Source organism: Aptenodytes forsteri, unplaced genomic scaffold, assembly GCF_000699145.1.
Source record: "Aptenodytes forsteri isolate BGI_AS27 unplaced genomic scaffold, ASM69914v1 Scaffold179, whole genome shotgun sequence".
NCBI classification, from domain to species: Eukaryota; Metazoa; Chordata; class Aves; order Sphenisciformes; family Spheniscidae; genus Aptenodytes; species Aptenodytes forsteri.
Window position 1 is genome coordinate 281910 of NW_008795378.1, and position 21155 is coordinate 303064.

A 21155-nucleotide genomic window follows, 5' to 3' on the forward strand; every position below is an offset into this window, starting at 1 on the left:
GTTATTCTCTTGTGCACTTCTGACAATTGAGTTCTCATCGCACATCACTCACAGTACTAGTCTAATTTTAAAAATCAAAGCTGTAGAAATAAGCATTGTTCTATTCTTTGAATGTTAACCTGCATGTCTGAATCCATATCTAACAAACTACCATAAATAAATATGGCTTTTTTCAGCAGTGGGGTGAATATGGCATGCTTCCCAGATTGAATTAATATCCTAGGTAAATTCTAATTTGATTATTTGTTCTCACGATGGAAGAAATTGAAGGCATTTGTTGCCATCTACAACAGGAGGATCTTGTCTTCCTTCTGTATCTGAGAATTTATTTAAAAAGAGAAATTTAGTCTGTAAAACAAGATATCCAGCGACAAAGAAGTAAACCAAACCTTTTCAGGTTACAGATAAGACTGGCAATGGCATTGGTGTACCATAGAAAAGCACTTGTTTCACTTCAGAGGGGCGTATGCATTTCTGATGAGAAAATTCAGCAATTACTTTTAGACAAAAAGTCACAAAGGGAAAAAAGAAAATGCTCAATAAGAATATATGTAGATGAACATGGAGACGAAGGAACCTAATCTCAATGCAATCCTTTCTGGAAGAAATACATGCTGTTAAGGCTGAATACTCCATTTACTTCTTACCACTGAAGAGAATACATTAAAAAGATGTGTGGAAGATACATATATACCCAGATACATTTGAACATATCTTCTTTTAAGATTAAAGTGAAAATACAGATACATTCCATTGTACTTACTGAAGTTTTGTGACAAATGCAAGACTGAAAAAAAAAATACGATGCTAAATTACAGTTTCAGAGTTTGAATACATAATCTTCCCTTCTTATCCACTGGTAGTCTAAATAACTCCTTGCTATTAATCCTATCCAGACAACAGTTAAGACCTTATCCTGTAAGCAGTCATAAGATGCTTGTATTATTTATTTCACAGTTATATATCAGATTTAATCTTCAATTCCTTGAGATAAAACCCGTTTGTTTATTATAAGCATTGGCAAACCCATTGCTGTAGAGATTCGAAGGGATGCATGCCTTCCCTTTCATCTGTAATTGGAATACTTATTTGCCTTATGTTTTAGCTGGGAAATAAACATTTAATGCCATCTGTAAGGAATAAAATGTATGCTTAATAACATGTTACTATTTAGTACTACTTTTCAAGCTCTTATCGCATAGGAATTAGTTATTATTTTGGTGGTATCTTATTTCCATAGCTCGCCTCGATACTTTATTCATGAGTTAGCATTACTTTGTTAGGTAGGAAATGGCAGTATATTTTCATAATAAATGTCATAATATCTAAATCATGATTGTAGCACCTGGATCATTTAAAATGTGTACTACAAAAGAGTTACAATGCAAGCCAGCAAAATAGTCTATCTCCCAAAAACAGTGTTTAAAAGTAAAATTCACTGAAGAAAAACAGCTTACGGTCTAAGGCCATCTCTAAAGTATTCACATTACGGTCCATTTATATAAAGACTTCACTCATGTGCTTAGCTCAAACATCATCAGACTTTTTTCCTACCCACATTTCTGTAATTCCAAAGTTTTCTCTGTCCAGTGTCAGGTATTACAGCTGCTATTTTTGTTCTTTGAGCAAAGACTGTTCAAAACGAAGACAGTTGGGTGAAAGATATCTACAAATGCAAATATAAGCCAGACTGCTGCTATAAATGTGTACTGAAGAAAATGGAGCTCCTTTCATTTGCACCATGTAAGGAACTAGCATTTTGTGTTCTGGCAAGACATCAAAAACTTTCTTTCCTGTGAATCATCTATAACCTGTAAGAGAAATGTCTCAGAAACATGTGCCTTCTTCCAAATATTCACGTCTCACTCTTATTTAAATGAAACTTCCAATAAAAGAAAAGTTCTATCTTGAGGAGTAATGTATATTCAAAGTAAATATAGCTCTGGAAATTGCTTTAGAAAAGCAAAACTAGCCAAACACCCACTCTATAATTTGTTACAAGAGGTAACCTTTTATTTAGGATTATGGACTTAGACCTACTGCCATTACTCACATGAATAACTTCTCCTTAAGTGAGTAGTACAACCACATTTCAAGGGTTTTCCACTAAGTAAAAGCAGTAGGGCTGAAACCTAACTGTAAGAAACATGTTCTTTTAAATTAAAAGGGTTTGTGTAGGGGAAGAATGGCCAATAAATTCCAGTTAAAGTCAATTCTGTTAAAACCTTGAATGTATGCTATAATAAAGACTTCAGTGAAAATGAATAGTACCAAATACTTCACAGGAGGGTTCAAGTGCTAGGTGTATTTCCAGATAACTAGACAATCCATACCAAGATTTGTTTGAGACAAAATGTGTTTTTTCTAATCTTTCCAGAATCCCTTTCCAAAATGGGTAAGAGACTTGAATTCAGGCTGGTTTGCCAGGCATCCGAGCAAATAATCCTGAGTTCGATTACGCAGATTTTCCTGGACTCAAAGCAAATATTTATTTGTGTAAAAAAGTTGTATATTATATCAAGTTTCAGCCTTGGCTACAGATTCCATAGGAGTTTGGAAATGCAAAGGACAGGGGAACATTATTTGCCTGCCATCACTTAATAGTTCAATTTCAGAACTTTTCCAATTTGCTGAAGGTTTCAGATGGAGAGTTATTTTTCTCTTCAAGAAAACTTGTTTTAAAGGACTTTCACTCTATAGAATCTTTTAATTGATTTTGATAATCCTTGAGTTAAATTAGTGCATGGTGTGTGACCTAGGATGAGGTGGCTCAGTCCTTGCTAGAAGTTTGCTCACCCTACAGTAGAAAATAGAAAATAGAAAAAAAAAACTATAGAAAATACCCTATGGCATGAGAGTGGTCTGAAAGAGAAATACTCCTCCTCTCTGTGGGTGATGACATTCAAAACCTCAGGTTTTTGTGCTGGGAAATCAGGATGTTTCTCCTTTGCAAACACAGCAGCACAGTCCTTGTTTCTGCAGTTTTGTTTTCTGCAATTTCTTTCCCCTCTGCAGATGGTTGAGGTTGCAGATGGACGCGGGATAGTCAGGCTGAGAAGGACAGCTGTTGCTTTGCATCACTCTCGCTATGATCCTGAGCGTTTGTCATTTTTATGTCAATGCCTCTTCGGTTTGTTTGGTTTGGGGTTTTTAAACACTTTGTTCGTTGGAAAAACAAGGAGGAAGGGTGGGCTGGCCAGCTGGCAAATAGGGCTGAGCTCAAGAGAGAGAGGAAAGAATCAGGGCAATAACATCTCTACTGGTTTTTAATACAGGGTTGGAGATTTTGTGGTTATGTACTTAAGCAGTTAGCAATAAATCTGAGTAGGGTGATGTATGTAATACAAAATGTAAGATAGCATTTTACATTTATAAACCTTCTTTTCATCTTTTGAACTGTTTACCTATTCTCCAAGTACAAACTGAAGCAATCACTGAAACAATTACAGAGAACGTGAAATCCATAAAATCCAGGCAATATCCTTATTTTGTGGGGGAGAGAGGGCGCATATTTTTACAGAGGAGGCTTTGGTGTTAGGAGGTCATATGGCTGTAGTAAGGTTTGGTTTTGAAAACAAAGAGGGGCAACCCTACATAACTAATATCTCTATGGGGATTTTTTAACTAAAATCCCTAAGTGCTAAAGAATAATTTAACGCCAATAGAGTGTACTTGACTAAAATAACTACATGTCTCAAAACTTGCTAAAATTGTTACACTTTATCTTGATTTTTCAGTTCCCCCAACAAGACATGGTTTGTCTGATACTGATAAGCTGGAATTGATTCTGGGCTTGTGCAAAACAAGTGAAATTCAGTGGGTCTGACAGGGTCTTTGGTCTGTGGTGTAGGGGAAATCAAAGTATGACATAACACAAAATTCAAGGTCTGATTTTGAGACATTTAGACAGTACATAATTAATACAAATAAACCAGCTCCTTCAATTAGCAAAGAATAAGTGAAAATAGCAAACATATTTTCTGCTGTATTCTTTCAAGGCTGATTTAGACTAGTAGCCCATTTATTAACCATCATGAGTAGCTGTGCTATGTCTGCTCTGTATGAAATTTAGAGTTGCTAGTATTCTCTCTGATCCATGTCGGTAGACAAGTTTTTAAGGCTGAAAATTATTCTTTTAAGGCTGGATTTCCCTTATGTTTACTCCTGTAAAAAAAATAAAGCAATTTTACTCTGGACTATGTTACATCAGCTTCCTGCCCAGGCTTACTACTTTCTTGGAGTCCCCAAAAACATGAGTCCTGATTTTTAAAGGCAGCTTCTCATTTGCATTCACAATTAACTACAGCCACAAATATTCAGCTAGCTACCTGCCTACCTTTAACGATCAGGCACAGTAAATAGATAGCTAATCCCAGTTTTTCTCTGCTCACATTTAATAGTGGATAAAAAGTAGTTCACTGCAATAATAAACCCATATGTACAGGTCAGAATCAGGTTCTGCCTCCTTTTCATGATCAATAACAGGCTTTTTGTTGGTGGTTGTTTTTTTTTTTTTTGCAATCAGTAACACTGATTTCAATGGGACTAGCTGCTAAAGAAAGTGCTAATACTGGTAGGGGAGTAAGATTCAAAAAGGCAACCCTGAGTGAGTAATAACCTAAGCACCCATTTAACTTTAAACACTTCTTTATGGTTGTAGAAGTTAATAGCTTTACGCATTTGGTCAAAGTTAAACATATGCTTAATGTCTCCCTGAATTAGAAATCAGGTCTTTGAACTTCAGTTTTGCTTTCACTGTGTATTATTTTGTTGGTAGATTCATTTTAGGAAGATAGGAAAATAGCAGTCATTCAAACCGATATCTTTTCACAATTAAATATTACCCATACAGTACATTCAGCACATCAGCAATTAACATTTTTCTTCTTAATGTATATTTGACTGTATAACAGCCATTAAATGGAACTAACCATATAATTGTTTCAATTAGCTTTTCTAGTTCTCTAATCCAAGCAAAACCACCCAAAGGTAAGAGAAAAAAATAACATATCTTATTACTAACTTTAGTTTTCTATCAATTATACAATGTTTATTGTTCAGGCTTAGGTTTTGCTTTGTGTAACCTGACAACTCATCATAATTTCCTGATTTGACTTAAACTTGCTGAGTCCTATGTAGCATGCATGTGGCACCAGATCTTACACCTATATAAACCACAACCTATTAGAAGAACTTTGGAAAAGAACTGTTTTACTTTGTATACAGTTTTTATTTATCATTTGAACACCCTCACCTTCATTGTATTTCTTGGAAATTAAGGAGATCAATAATATCAATAATATGATCAATATTCAATAATAAAAGACCATTCCACTTGCTCATGGTCTTATTCAGACTTCAATTATCCTTAACTGCAACATTTCCAAATTTCTTTTCTTCTTCTGTCCCTATAATAACACTTGTGCTCTCTTATATTAATATTAGATATGTATTATTATTCTAATAACTAATTATAGGACTCATAATGCTAATGACGACAATTTAGTTTGTAATCCCATCTGTTCAGTTTACCAGAGTTGTTTATTTTTTTTCCTGCTTTCAAAATACTCTTGATTTGTAATTAATCATGCATTTTGACTTTTTTAATTAGAGTTTTGCAGGGTTTTTTGAAAATAAAATATCAGAAGGAATAAACAGGAACTGGCATGGCACTGTAAAGAGAAAATTTTTTTGTTTTCAGTGAACAAAAAATTGAAAAAAAATGTGGCTATAAATGACCGATGGATCAGCTGAGTAACTTCTGTCATAAAGAATAAGCTGATCCTTTGCTGTTATAAGGTATTCCTGGAGAAGCCTGAACAAATGTTTCTGCTCTTTATGCACTCAATCCTAAAGTAGGCTTTGCATATGGTGTATGTCGCATTTTCATTTCAGCAAAATTGGCATTTGTACTCATTCACACTGCCTGATGACTTGGCCCATTCCTTTGGAGAATGGACCTGTTGAAACACTGCACAGAGAGTTATCTAGGAAAGGCAAAATGTGGTGTATTGAAGATCCTAAAGAGTTGCAATGTGCTCATATAAGCGCTCATATATTTTCTTGTCTATATTGTTTATATTGTTCTCCATAATTCTGTACTCTATGACTCTCATTCATGATAGATCGGGAAGTATTTGCTGATGTGAATTCATTTCTTAATCTTATGGGACAGCTGGATATGAGATTCTGAAGACAACATTGATATAAAAATAATTGTGCTCATTTTAAAAGACAGTCAGAGCCTAACATTCTCACACTCTTTTCGCTTCCTATTCATTGGCCGTATGTTGAGGTAGAGAATAACAGAGTGAAGCACTTTTCAGAAAACTGAAGGACTGAAGGTTTTGCTCATTTTAGCATGAATTTGCAATCAGTCCCAGACCTTCCTGAAGAAAATTCAGCATTTGGTTCAACATTATGTGATGCTCATGTATAAACACTTTCCTCTGCCATTAGTCTTGAAATAAACTTTTGAATAACTGTAATCTTCATTTGTATGATATTGTCCTGAATATGATAATTGTTCTAATAGTTAAAATGTCATATTTTCACATACGTAAGTACTCCAGCCAAGAAAAAATATTATTGTTTCACTATATTGCTTCTTCAGGTAATATGAAATATACTTTCTTAGGAATGGAGGAACAAAAAGAGAAGATAAAATAGGATAAATTGAAATCTTGGTACAAATTATTCATGACACACCTCCGTAGGAGTCAGATTTCCAGCCCTTATAACTGTCTCCTTTGAACTTAAAGATTGATACAAAGTCTGTTGTTAATTCCTTTAAAACTCTCCCTTTTGTTAGGGATCTTTAAATTCAAAAGTATCTATTTTGGCTATATATTTCTTGAGCTTAATTTGACTATCCAGAAGGCAAAGGTGGCTAAAACAATTAGCTCTCTGATGGAGAAAGTTTCCATTGATCTCCCAGAATAATTAGGTTATTCCATCTTGGATGTATTTTGGTATCTTATATGAGTACAGAAATAAATTGAAGGTAACGAAAACATTCATTCTCTAATTGCTCCATTTAAGTTAGATATCATTTCTAAAACTATCATATAGTTTAGCAATCTTTTTCTGATACCCTTTTTGCTCTTTAGCATATGTTTTTCCCACTTCTCAATAAGTGACAATTTAAGCACTCTCAAGCTTAACCCTGTTTTCATTTTTAAAAAAAGGTAACAGGATTTTTGTGTTTGTTCGGTTGGGGTTTTTTTCTATCTATACTCTACTACTTTGCTAAAGTTTCTACACTTCTTATAAATTGATTTTTGTTACAGTGTCTGCTTTCTAAGGTGTGCAGCTATTACTGTAAAGACCAAGAATTCCATCCAAATGGTTAATAAAATCTCAATCTATTTTTTTGTTCTGTTGAATTTTAAATGTATCAGTGTTTATCTGATTAATTGCAATATATCATCTGCAATAGAGGACAGGAGAGGGGTTTTTTTTTCCTAGTCTCTACATGAAGCTGCCACTGTGTTATGTTATTCTGAGTTTGAGTTTTGTGTGGTTGTTTTTTATAGTTGCTTTCTTGACAGCAGACTGTGCAGTGCTGATCATGATGCAAGAAAGCAATTACTTAATACAAGAAAAAATGGATTCTTCTGTGTCTTTTTTTTTTAATTAAAAAACAAAGATATATACCCTTCCTTCAGCCAGTGCTACGATCAGAAACGTTTTCTTGTGTCTGAGAATTGGATTGAGACCTTAGTTTACATTCCTATGTTTCAACACAGGATCAAAGCAATAGGTATGCTATTTGCTACAGATCTTTTATCCATGGTGTAATGTGAAACATCAAACAAATCTCATTTGTTTTCAGCTAACACATACATAAAGAGACCAAGCCGTTGTAATTACATGCACGTAACCCAAACTGAATTAATTTGGAGTTTTGTCTGCACAAGTAAATCATATTCATACCTTCAAAATTCACAGCTAATGCCCAATCCTGTATACTGGTGAGTGTTGCCTGTGAGACATTAAACACCTTTAGGACAGATATTTTTATTTTATAAGCATTTTTTAGCACCAAATACTGAGCCCCAGTGGCTGCAGTAAGACTGGTGAAGGAAGCGTGTTTTATTTATTTAGCTGTCTTCACTACAAACAACTTTCCACAAGCCTTGTCTATGGTTTGGTTCTGCCCCTCCAACTGTCTGTGTTGCTAATCAGGATTTCCAAATGCTAAGTGTTAACACATAAAGCTTAGAGTTGAGAAATTCTGACTGTCATCACCAAGGGATTAAACAGAGATTTATTCAGGTAACTCAGAACAAATATTACTCTATGAGGTTTAAAACAAGTCATGCATTTAAATTATCAAACTTTCCCTGCATAACAAAACACCGTGCTTGTATACTGCCATACGTACTGCCCTTTTGGCCAAAGGACTTCGTTATATTGTATACTCATTTTTTTGTTCTTTTAAAAACATGCATGGAAATTATGATACTTATAAATTAAAAGTATTATTTTAGCAAATTACCTAAAACACCAGTAGTCACATGGAGACCCCTCTTTCCAAGATGCCTTCATAGATTAGCCCTTGAAAAGGGTTTTGTGTCTCCGGGGCCATGCAAGCACCATACAGCTACTTGGAACTAATCCCCACGTCAGCCTTGGCTATACCCTCTGTTCAGTGATGGACTAGCAACTGGGAAGTATGAGCAAGGGGAAAAGTATTTGCCTACTAATAAATTTGAGGATTCCACAAGTGCCACTCACTGGGTGCAAGCATGTGTCAACAGTCCCAGTGTGTGTGACCGTGAATGACTGAGCGAGCGTCAGAAACACCTGGACACATATTCACCCAAAACAGTGACTTCTGACTTCCAAGAAAACAGGGAAAAAAGTATAAGCACCATACTGCTGACAGGTAAGCTGTCCATATTGCATCTCATACAGTCTGTCCTTGCTTGGATGACTTTCCAGATTTTGAAACCTCAGTGCAAGAGGTCAGTGAACACTTTAATTGCATGTAAGAGATGATCAGCTTTTGGCACAATTTATAACGAAGGTAACTAGTTCAGAAATACATGGCTCATTTAATTTTTAAAAAAGGGTCTAGTTTAATTATTTATGGTGTATAAATAATGAGATTCCAACAGTCTGAGAAGTCACTGAAACATTATGATATTAAATCTTTGCAAAGAGACAGGAGGCGAAGGGAGAGACTCTTTTGTGTGAGTTGTAAAGTGTGAAGATTAGCAAAATGTGGATTAGTAAGGGTCTGCTGCATTCAGTACGGAATTTAGGGTGAATTATTTACTGTTAGTATTACTTGCTTTCAGCTTATTAACTCTACGAGCTGGTAAATAATAGAAAATGTGTTTGATGAAAGAAATGCTAATTTTTTTCTAAGAACGTTACTTGAAGTTATTTAACAAATTCAGTTTACTATTATCTATTAATAAACAGTAGGAAACATTCAATAGCTCATGTTCAAACCTTGAAACATTTGAAGCAGATGGATCATATTTTGAGTTTAATCATTAAATTTTATTATAGCTCCAGTCAGATTTGTTTGAAATAAAACTCATGCAAGACAAAGGGTGTAGGAGAGAAGAAATACTTTTTGTCCTGGGCTCCTGAGCCGAGAACTCGGCACTTGGTTGACTGTGTTGACTGCACTAAAATAAACCAGAGAGTGCTCTCCTAAAATAATGTGCAGTCTATTAAATTGAAAATTAGGCTGGAGTCTGACAGCCAGGGGAAAAGCGCATATCTGTTCCCAGTGACAATGAGAAAGTCCAGGAAAGTACAGTGGGGATTGTGAGATCCGTTGTGTATGTTAGGAAAAGCACTACCAAGGTCCTTCACGATTACCAGAGCTATAAACCTGTATGTGTTGTGACACAGTAAGGGGAAAAACATGGGGGAAATAGGAATTGACTTTTTTGTTTTACAGGAGGCACACAAATCAGGCACCAGAGACAACCAGCCAACTATTATTGTTATGCCTAAATCTTGGACTCTTTCAGCAGAATTACTGAGTCAACATTTGTTCATATTTCATAGGTCCTGTTCCACGTTTTGTTACCTTGATCCTTTATTGCTTCCATTTAATTACAGGGTAATCACTGCTGAAGTTTATGTTCCTGTCAGTTGTTTTTCTTCTGTAGGAATATCCATCAGCAGCACAGAAATCTCAGACACTCCACACGTCAGCTTACACATATTTTTCCTTTTGACATGGTTTATAGCAAATGTCATTATGGGATTGCATTTAAGCTGCTGGTGACAGCATGTCATTGTTCAATTAAGTTTTTAGACATGTCTTCTAATTGTATATTTCAGCACTTCATAGTCCTATGATTGCTGCTGTTTCCCACCTTCCCCAGTTGTTTAAAAGGCACTAAAATCTCTCTCCTTACCTCAAAATGTGAAGATTGCGTTGACTTTATATTGTAAATGTGACATTAGAATTGCACTTACAAAATATACAGCTTGACAAGCCTGCACAATACAAACCTCTATTGTGAGTCTAAGGGACAGGGTAATTCACCCATTGCTGGAAAATTGCAGCAGTGTCTTGAAATTTCCCCACAAAATGTTGTTTTGGGGAAATTCTTGTATGGATAAGGGCACATTTCAAACATTTTTATAATGATGTCCTTGACCACTCTGCTGAAGTACTTATAGACCATCCCAATTTCAAGGTGCTTTTTTTTTTCCTCTCAAATAGATGTCAATTGTTAAATATTGGTAAATGGATAGATGAGTGAAATAGATGCAGAATCCAAAATCTGTTTGAATACTCTTGCTGAATAGAGGTAGCTGACTGTTTTAAACATATCTATAAAAGAAAAATTGATGGGTTTTTTTACTAAAAAAAAAGTGTGGTTTGTTTTTTTGTGTGTATGTGTGGTTTTGTGGTTGGATTTTTTCTTTTTCTTTAAGAAAAAGCTCAGACATCCACAGAGTCTCTCTTGGAATGCACTAGAACAAAACCTTTCGGAGTCCTAAAGAAGGAAATCTTTTATTGCTGAACCTTCATGGAATGACTGTCTTTGAATTACAGGGTTTGTGAATCAGCTGGGAAACGAAGTAAATTCTTTTAATCACATAAAATTAGTTTCTGGATGTCCTTGAAGGGTCCTTGACTTTGAAACCTATCTTCTAGACTGGTTAGACAGGACTCAGGTACTATTTTGGGGAGAATGATGATGATGAAAATGCTGATCTTCTCTTTTAAGTTTTTACTAGATGTATGCAAGCAGTTAGACTCTTCCTTAGAACTGAAACAGACTGTGCTTCCTTGAATAAAAGAAATAAAACTAGCTATATATGAGAAATGTAAACTCATTATAACTAGGAATGTATGTTTTTCACAGCCACCATGGAAAACATTTTTCAAACAAATAGAAAACATCTAGATTTTTTTTTTCCATAAGCCAGAACTCCATTTAATACCTAAGACAGTATGTGTAGGTAGGATGCAATGCTGGGGAATAGGTTTTGAATCTTGAAACTCTGTTTAGGACAACTTGGTCTGTAAGCAGAAGCATCATGAATTCCCGTTTTAAAGTTGATCTGTAATACTCAGCAGTTTGATTTTCCTTACACTTTCACACGTGAGATAGACTTTGCAATGTCTTCCCAGTCCTTGCAGTAGCACTTTACAACATTAAGCTACTTTTCCATGCAGTGTGAAAATAGTTTTTCATGACACACTATTTATTTTAGGGGAAAAAAACACCTGTTCAGCACCTCTGTGAGAAATATGAATTAATGCTTCAGAGGAATGAGTTTAGATAATGTGCATCTTCAAGGCATTCTACCGTCATGAGACTTCTTGAGGTAGCAACATAAATGAAGTGCAGTGAACCTGATATCAAACAGCTCGGCCCTCTCATTTACCTGATTAAGCCAAACAAAAACTTCACAGAGGCACTCTGAGACTGTTAATGGCATTTTTGCAATGTAGTCCTCACCAGTGTGTTCAAACTGAATCATCACTTAGCATACAAAACACACACCAAGGATTTAATGAAATACTTTCTTACCTGGTATGATCTTTGATTGCATGACACAGTGGCAAACATCTCTTGAAAAAATAATTTTTCATGTAAAATATTAAAAAATTTAATGGCAAAAAACCGCTTCCAACAATGTTGCAAACTGATTTAAATGCATGTGCAAAACAACAACTTTTTAGAAGGTAACATTTTAAATGAAGAATTATTTAATTACATTTCTGGAGATTTGGAAGTATTTCTAGTACTAATGGAGGAGATAAGAACGTGTGCTAAATCTGTGCACATCAGTGTAGAATACATCTAGATATTTATTCTCATCCTTTCTTAAATTTTCCTTTTGCCATTCTCTTTCTGTTCTTTCAACCACCGTCTCCTCCTAATTGTATTCATATCCTTTCCTTGTACTAGATAAATTTCGTTTCTTTTAAAAGTATCATCTAGTTAAATATTGTGAAGTCCATATCTTCTTCCTTTTTTTGATGTTTCTTTAACCTGAGCTATTTCTCATCTAGTACAAATCATTATATCTTCAGAGCTTTTGTTGTCTCTGAGCACATATACACCAAGATAAGAGCTGAGATCCTTTCTTCTGTTTTCCTTTTATTGGTTGCTTTTTTTTACTGTGGTCTTTGGGTTGGCAAAAGAAATCTTCCCATGTGGTGGAAAGAGTCTGACTCATGCTACTGCATCTTAATAAATAATAATATTGCCAGTGGCCAGGATTTTCAAGATAGTTAAATTATACGCTCATCTCCCATCAACTTTCATTAGATCCTTCATGATCTTTGAAGAAAATTGAGTGTGCATTAATTTTTATTTTCTTGCATTTAAAGTATGTATTTCTTTTATAATAAGCATCTCAGACGCCAATGAAAGAAGAAGTGATAAGCAAAAATTTATTTAAAGAAAGGTGAACATGCAAGGGAACAACAGGCCAGAGAACAAGCATATTTCTTCCTGAGAGAGAACATAGGAATAAAAAAGATTAAAAACATCAGCAGCAGAAACTCTCATAACAGTAGAAATTATTACAGGAAGAAATCTAGAAAGACAATAGGTGTTCACCTTAACACAAACTTTGTGAAAAAATCTAACAAAAGCCAATATTTCTACAAAATTCTACAAGAAGCTGAAAACATTTTGGGGGAGGGGAATTTAAAGGTATGCAGTCTCAACAGCAGCATTTGTTAGTTGTTCATTTGTTTGGGGATGTTGAAAGTTTTTCATTACTTGAATTATCTAAGTCAACATTTCATGAAAGATCAGGTGTAGCTCAACAGTGTGATGGAACCGATGAAAACTTTTGGCTGTGCTATTTAGAGGTCAGACTGGAAAGTCATAAAGGACCCTATAGTCACAAAATAATTTTATTCAATCATTATAACATTAAAATTATATTTAAGTAAAATAACTTTATTTAAAAAAAAAAAAAAATAGAGATTTATACCTGCTTTGGCCAGACCTACACAATTGTTCCAAGCAGATTAAACAAATCTAAACAAATGTGAGAAACCCTCTGCACTGTCCTCATGCTTATCATGTTCCTCAAGGCAAGACAGAGGAAGAAATAAATAAGGTGACAGCTTAGGGGGAAAGTGTCTCTCGAAAAGATGGCATTGTGAGAATAAATTAGGAAGGATGACATATAGGAGAAGAATTAGCAAAACAGCTCTTGACGTTTGTTAGGAAGAAAAGAGCTCCCAGCAGCTGGACACAATGCAATACTACAACGCATGTAAGAACACCACAGAAACTGAAGATCTAATAACCCCCATTGGCAAAGAAGGTGGGGATTTAAAAAAAAAAAACAAACCAGTTTTAATTGCATTAAAAAATAAATAAATTTCAAATTTCACCCAGTTGCATTGTGTGATTTGTTGTTACTTAAAACTATGTCCTAGGATAAAAAGAAGGAAAACTTCCAGCTGTGAACTAGAACAAGCTGAATATAGCTTAAGTACATTGTATTTGACAAATTGCAAAATCCACTTTGCAATACGACTTAGTTTCAAAACTCTACAGCATTTTGTTAGATATAAAATGCTGTTTCTGTGAATCCCTCTCCCTGAATTCATTTTTGCTTCTGAGGGCTGCAGAGTGGTAGAGAATAAGAAGTTCAGAGGTGTGATCAGTTATCCTGCTGCTCTTGATTCTGAGATTTTTTTTCTGCTCATGCTCAGAGCAGTTGCAGCAGACGTGTTTCTAGATTATACTGGGCAGTCAGAGCATGAAAAAAATCCTGTGCAGGAGCAGACAGGAGAAAATGATGGTCCTTGACTGAAGCAAAATAAGCCTGGAATTTGTCAGACTCAGGTGTTTCAGGTGTGACTTCTGGCAAGTCACTGCTCTAAATATTCATGGAAAAATGAGCATTTGATTACTTTTAAATTGAGTACTTAATCTCTGTAGACCTCTTATGTTCTTTTCCTTATGGAAAGGTGTTTAGGAAGTATAAAATTACATATTCCTTTAAGTACTTAAAACTGTAAGAGAAAATATTTATGCTTAGGTATAAAAGAAAAAAGTTTAGAAATATGTACTGGTTTAATTTAAAATAAAATAAGACAACTTTGGAGACTGCAATTCATTTCATTCATGGAGGATTCATTAAGATTTATATCAGACCTCATAAAAGCTGGAACTAGTGGTCCAGCTTCCCAACAATCAGAGCGCAGTAGTGACTTTTCAGTTTGGGATTTGCTTTAACTGCCTAAAGTCTCACAAAGAAAATTAAGTGCAGTCGACCACATAGTGTGTTGCATTGGTCACCACTTCTGCATTTGTATTTTAGTTGGATTTACTTCTGACCAGCTTTAATTTGCAAATATAAATGTTTATAACTACAAAATTCTGCAGATAAGTTACATTTGTGTGCACCGATGGCAGAGTTGGAAATTCACATCTCCAATTCATTTATGCAAGTACTTGTTTCTGCATATCAAATGGCTGGATATGAAATGCCATTACCAAAAGTCTTGCAAATACGTATTTTGTGAATAACTATTGGAACACCAGGATAAATATTTGGCCCTTACTTTACCAAAATCTGCCACAATAACAGGCATTACCTTCTGGTTACAGGCCTACTGATGCTTCCAGAATTCAAGGGATAATTCACTTAGTTTTATTCCATCTTGTGTTTCCCAGGAAGCCAGTATTAGTGTTAACTATAGACTTGTTTTCCTTTTCTCATAAATTGCTATTTGGGCTAGATTTTAGGGGAGGGAAGAAAAGATTCTAGATTTTGGCATTTCTTTTTCAGGTCTATATTTTCCAGCTACTCAACACAAAGTCATGGGTTAAGGACATATTTTTCTGTGAAAAGAAGAATGTCAGATACATTGGAAAGAGGGATAGATGGGAAAGTGATGTTTGAAAGCAGAACATTCCAGTAATTAGTTAAGGTCAAGCCCCATGTCCCATCAGGGCTGTGGTGGGTCGAGGGCAACAGTTCCTGGACAGCATGAGCAATCCTGGCATCAGGCTGCTCCCACCTGCTCCATTTCCCAGGCAACCATATGAAAACCAAACAGAACTCGTAAATATTTGTTTCCAAAATCAGTTAGTTAATGACAGAGAGTATAAAAAGCTCTTGAAATTATAGTTTGATGGAACATTATTTTGAGATCTCCAGAAAGCACAGACATAAGTAGTCAGTTGAAACGAAATCCAATATACATGAACTTTACTTCTCAGGAAAAAAAAACAGATGTGGAGGAAAAGCTGTATACATTAGACAAGATTGCTAATTTATGGGAAACAGCACATACAGTAAAAAACTTTGCTTTGTTTGATGATATTACCAGAGCACCAGTGTGTAAGTAGAATCCAATCCATTATGTTTTACACTTTTATAATTTATTAGACTTCTCCTGTGATCTTTACTCATGCAAAACCCTCTTCTGAATTTATGGCAGTTTTGCAATCATTACTCAGCCTGTATGGAATCATATATTTCTATGAATTAAACAGAGAAGCAATTTTATAATTAGCATTACAATTGTTAATGAAATGAAAGATTACATGAGTTGCAGTGAACAGAGAAATGTAATACTATCAGGCATTCAAGTCAGACGTATTTTAAATATACACTTCCTATTTTCTGAAATTCCCACTTCCAACAGTCTCCAGAGTTTAGCAAGATCATAAAACTGGAGCAGCATTTCATGGAGTTCCTTCTAGTTAATGTCATAGTATTAAATAAGATCTTTCCTGCAAGGCAAAGAAAACGATTGTTCTCTCTCCTAAGCTGTGTAAAATGTTCTTCAATAAAATCCAAGAAATTAATATTCAATGATTTACAGTAAATCTCCTGAGCACAGGAGGTTTGCTCTAGACAGGAAAAGCAAACACTTATGGGGTACATTATTATGATGGCTTATGCTAATTAAATTTGAGCAGAAATGCTTAATTTATGCTTTACCATCAAGTGCAAAGGGGAAAATTCTTTCTTGGTTCAAGCTTTATCTTGTTAAGAAGATTTACCTCCTTATTTCCTGTAATAAAGAGCTATTTTTGAGACTGTACTGAGAAAGCAGAGGCTTGCAGAGCTTTTCTGCTAGTTGCCATGACACTTTGGATCTCACCCTACAGTTCAACACAGTAGCTGCAATTAGGTTAATTAGAACATTATCTCAAAGTACACAACTATTGTACAAAAGAAGAAACATTCTCATTGAATTTGGTGCTTGGTCACCAATAAATGATTTTTTACAAATTACATTTTCTAATTATAATGAATAATTTATTTCTCCTGGGGATGCTTGACATTTAAATATTGTACCTCAAAAAATAAATACAGGACCCACCTAATATCATCTTAGGACATTTGAAATTTTTCTGACCTTTTAGTTATTTTCTTCTATAAAATAATGAGAGAAAAAGAATCCCTATAATAAAGGATTATACTATTTTAGCACATCAGTTATTTCCAAATTCAAAGGTCTTAATGAAAAATCATACACACATATATAAATGTTAATCTTGTTAAAGGAATTTTTTTATTATAGTATTCCCTACTTCTGTCTGCAAAAGGTGACTAAGCTTTGGGTTTTTAATTATCGTAGCATCTAAAAGCTCTTCTCTAGGGAAAGGAACCAATTGTGCCAGGTGCTGTCCAAAATGAATAAACAAAGCTTTCAGTCTACACAAAAAATAACAGGCAGGTGTAGACAAACAAAGAAATACAGGAAATAAGGAATTAAAATGATTAGCATGATGAGTTGGGATGTGAGTCCGTCAGGAGCCAACTTGACTTCATATTGTTTTTATAGTAATTATGAAAAGGAAAACTTTAAGGAGAAAAATGCAATATTTTATGCATTTTCTGAAAACTCAGCTCAAGCATAGAAGGAAATGATAAGGTAGCAGGAGCGTATGGATGAAGTGGAGCTCCACAGAAATCAACAGGACTTTTGTCACTGATGTCAAGAGAGGCGGATCCAATTTTTGAGCACCCTACATAAATTGTTGGCTTTAAACTGTTAGCCTTCTGAGATAAATGTTCAACTACCTGAAACTATTTTGTCCAGATGTACCCGAGTGACACAACTGGCACTCGGACACTGTGTGTTACACAAAGGGTATCTCTGTGCTACATGATGTGATCAGCCAAGATTTCAGAATGCCCTAGAAAACAGACCAGACCGTCGGTGTATTGTGTAGTCTCTAAAACATGTTCAAGTGTGCTGCCCATTTCCTGGAGAAGCTGTACACGTTGTATAAACCTGCCGTGGGCAATGACTTAGCAGAATACATCTCATGAATGTCATAGCTGTCATTGTGAAATATCAAATGCCAAGATTTTCATAATTTATTTCCGCATATTTGACAGGCAGGGACATTTTGAGGACAGAACTCTAAATTTAAAGATTTGTTTCTGCCTTTTTGTGTCTCAAATTTGTTCCCATTCCCCACCCCATTTATCAATCATTTTCACTAATCATTACTGCTTGTATTTCTCTTCCATAATCACTAACCCTTTTTTCTCCATATCTTGAAGAAAGGAAAGTTGCTGTCAGACATTATACAAACTATGAATATCTCTGAGGTGAAAAGATGGAATACTGACCCCATAGAAAATGATTGCAAAAATCCCTTAACTTCAAGAAAATCATGTTTTTGCTGATAAGAAACGTTATCAGCCAGATGCTCAGCTAAGCACACGAGCATAACTCACTTAGGGTGAGTTATGGTGCTCTTCGCTTCTAGGACATTTGCTCAAAATCCAGGAGCGCACTTCATGTTTTAGGGGACTTCCTGACTTTGTTTTGATTTGATATTTACACCAGTTCAAACCTCTCAAGTCCATTCTTTCTTTTTTTCCTATTGCTTCACTGATCTGCAAAGGATGATGATTATTATAACCTAATTCTTTGGTTCTATGAGGTAATTAGAAGTTTGCTGACCTGGCACTTTAGGTGTATAACACAAGTTAGAAACAAGCCCCAAAATAAATACAAATGCACATAAATCTCAGCTAACACAAAATTCTCATCTCATATAGACCAAGTGCACCACTAAATTCCAACTCGAGCCCAAATAAATTATTTTGCATTGTGAACAACCTTGAAGAGCAAAGTATTTCAGACCACAAGATGAAACATTTTTACCAAAGTGAGGTCTTTTGGTTTCTTCTTTTAAAGAGGAAGGAGAGAAAAGAATGAATTGTTTTAGATTTGTCTAGTATGCCTGCATTTAAAAGAGGTCTTCAGTGGTCTTGTACTTCATGGCTATGCCATGCAAATCCTCCTAGAACCAAACCTGATGTAAGTGGCCCAATTTAATTCCTAACATTTTTGTGCCTGTTTCTTCATTCAACCTTTTCCATTGTTCTACCTGTTCAACAGTGTCTGTTCCATGTATTTACAGGATATGTATACAAGTGTATCCTACATAATAATATAACACATGGTATTATTATTTGAGTGAATCACAGAAGAAAAATTAAAGTTAATATCTCCTTCCCATACTTAATCAAACAACATAACCATACCCTTTGTAATGAACTCAGAGAGGCTGAAAAACTGCCGTGGTAGACACTTTCCATCTCAATCTGCACACTTTGTCCTCTCAGTTCTGTTCAGCTCCCCACTGTGAGAGCCAAAACATTAACAGTTGCCTAAAGTTTGAACTCAAAGTGGCATTTGGTCTTACAGTTGAAACTCTTTAAAACAAATAAACAAGGAAAAATCTTAAATTGTACTTGTCAAGGCAGTGAAATTCACATGTGAGACAAGCATATAATGATAAAATGCGTTGATGTGGTTAGATTCACAAACATCAAAGAAAGTAAAATGTAAATTTTCCAATGTTACTGTTTGTTTCTCTTCTGTTTGCACTAAGTTTCAGTAAAATATAGCTCCTCTTCTTACAGGCAGCTATGACTACTGCTGCCAACCCAGTTTCACATTACTGTGATGGTAACAGATTACATGGATATCTCTCTCAGCTCCTTATTTCTGCTCATACTTATTCTAAAAGCCATTCTAACAGAAGTGAGAAAGTACATCCTCACCTTATCTAACACCTTTTCTCCCTCTTCTCTCACCCTGTCACACTGTTTGTGCCCTTTCTTACCTTTTTGCTTCTGTCTAGTTAAGACCCTGCTCACTTCACCCAAAGAATCTGACAAACCGCAATCCCTCGAACCATGGCAGTAATATCTTCTGCCACTTGTGATCTGGAAACCATCAGATATTATCTTGTCTATTTATACTGCAAATTCTTCAACGGAAAGATTATCCATTTGTACAGTGCCTGGTGCTAATGGAAACCTGTTCCCAACTGGCTTTTTGGCAAGACTGAAAAAAGGAAAATCCACTTGTGTGTGCCTGAGAGTTGGTGACAACCTTGTGAGATATAAAAGATCTTTTGAATCATTACTCTCAACCTTCAACTGCTTTGTCATGCAATGTCTGTTCATAATCTCACCAATCATCTTCTAACAGTTCTCTCTGCAGGTCTTTTGCTAATAATAATCCAGCACCCTCATTCCTCTGCAGAGCTACCTCCTCCTCCCCCAGATACCCTTTCCTCATTCTGCTGCACTTCTTAGACTTAAATAGGAGAAAAGGATGCAAGACTTCTCAGGACAGGAGACACACAAAGGAACAGGGACAGAGAAAGAGAAGACAGACCCTCAAAACCCATCATCCCTGCATCATCATCAGTAGCAACAAAAGCAGCAAATAGCTGGGTACTGGAAGGTGGAAATCTGGCAATGTGCCTCACCTGCATGATACAACAGCCCAGTCCTCGGTTTTACAGCAGGTACAGGTGCCCATGCCTCAGGCTATGAAATTACAGTTGTTTATGGCAAATTTCAAAGTCATTTATAACAAATACATCATTAAGAAAATGGAACATTTAACCCCACTAAGGAGATAATGAGTTTTTTACCAGAATTTCAAAAGCAGTTTCCATTTTCTCAGGTGAAACAATAATTTCTGTGTTTTACAACCATTAGTTGACATCATTGTCAAAATTAAGGTTTCTATCCATCAACTCTCCAAGATTCTGTTTCCTACAAAACTGTGTAGAGGAAGTTATAGATTCCCCACAGCTGTAAGCTTCTACAATGTCTTTGAACAAGTAGGTGTCAGTGTCCTTGGGCAGGTGTATATGATCCCAGGTAAGTGACTCCTCCTATTTATGTTAAAAAAAATGACAATCCTGTATTATATTTACTCATATATTTTATATACATTAAACCAATATACATGCCATATATTCTTACTTACAGGAACAGTTCATATTTTTCTTGAATACTCTGTCTTTAATTCACTGATGCAATGCAGCAATTGTTGATTTTTTCGTAAATTTAGTAGCAGCAAACATTACTTCATTGGTGTATCCACCCAGGGTTTTCTTCACAATAAATCCTGCATAAAGGCTGCAGCCAGGATACACACAGTACAGGATTTCTATTTATACTAAGGTTCCACCCAGGGGCAGTAAAAAGCACCAGGCCCTTCAAGCGTACAGGGATTGCCTGGACTTTATTCTTCTTTTGCTTTGTTAGGCTCATTCACCCCCAGTCCAAGTACACTTAAGAGATTAAAATGAAGTGCAGTGTTTAGAGGGGAGCATGAGAATGGTTAAAAGTGGAATTAGAGAGGGAGAAATACAAGCAAGGAAGCAAATTCTCAACATCAGTTCATT